The following is a 910-nucleotide window of genomic DNA, read 5'->3' on the forward strand; positions in this document are numbered from 1 at the left end:
AAAATTAAATGCAAAGAAAAAATATTAAAAGCAGCAAGGGAAAAGCAACAAATAACATACAAGGGAATCCCCATAAGGTTAACAGCTGATCTTTCAGCAGAAACTCTGCAAGCCAGAAGGGAGTGGCAGGACATATTTAAAGTGATGAAAAACCTACAACCAAGATTACTCTACCCAGCAACGACCTCATTCAGATTTGATGGAGAAATTAAAACCTTTACGGACAAGCAAAAGCTGAAAGAGTTCAGCACCACCAAACCAGCTTTACAACAAATGCTAAAGGAACTTCTCTAGGCAGGAAACACAAGAGAAGGAAAAGACCTACAAAAACAAACGCAAAACAATTAAGAAAATGGGAATAGGAACATACATATCGATAATTACCTTAAATGTAAATGGATTAAATGCTCCCACCAAAAGACACAGACTGGCTGAATGGATACAAAAACAAGACCCATATATATGCTGTTTACAAGAGACCCACTTCAGACCTAGAGACACATACAGACTGAAAGTGAGGGGATGGAAAAAGATATTCCATGCAAATGGAAATCAAAAAAAAGCTGGAGTAGCAATTCCCATATCAGAGAAACTAGACTTTAAAATAAAGACTATTACAAAAGAAAAAGAAGGACACTACACAATGATCAAGAGGTCGATCCAAGAAGAAGATATAACAATTGTAAATATTTATGCACCCAACATAGGAGCACCTCAATACATAAAGCAAATACTAACAGCCATAAAAGGGCAAATCGACAGTAACACATTCATAGTAGGGGACTTTAACACCCCACTTTCACCAATGGACAGGTCATCCAAAATGAAAATAAATAAGGAAACACAAGCTTTAAATGATACATTAAACAAGATGGACTTAATTGACATTTATAGGACATTCCATCCAAAA

This window comes from Physeter macrocephalus, chromosome 2, assembly GCF_002837175.3.
Source record: "Physeter macrocephalus isolate SW-GA chromosome 2, ASM283717v5, whole genome shotgun sequence".
Lineage (NCBI taxonomy): Eukaryota > Metazoa > Chordata > Mammalia > Artiodactyla > Physeteridae > Physeter > Physeter macrocephalus.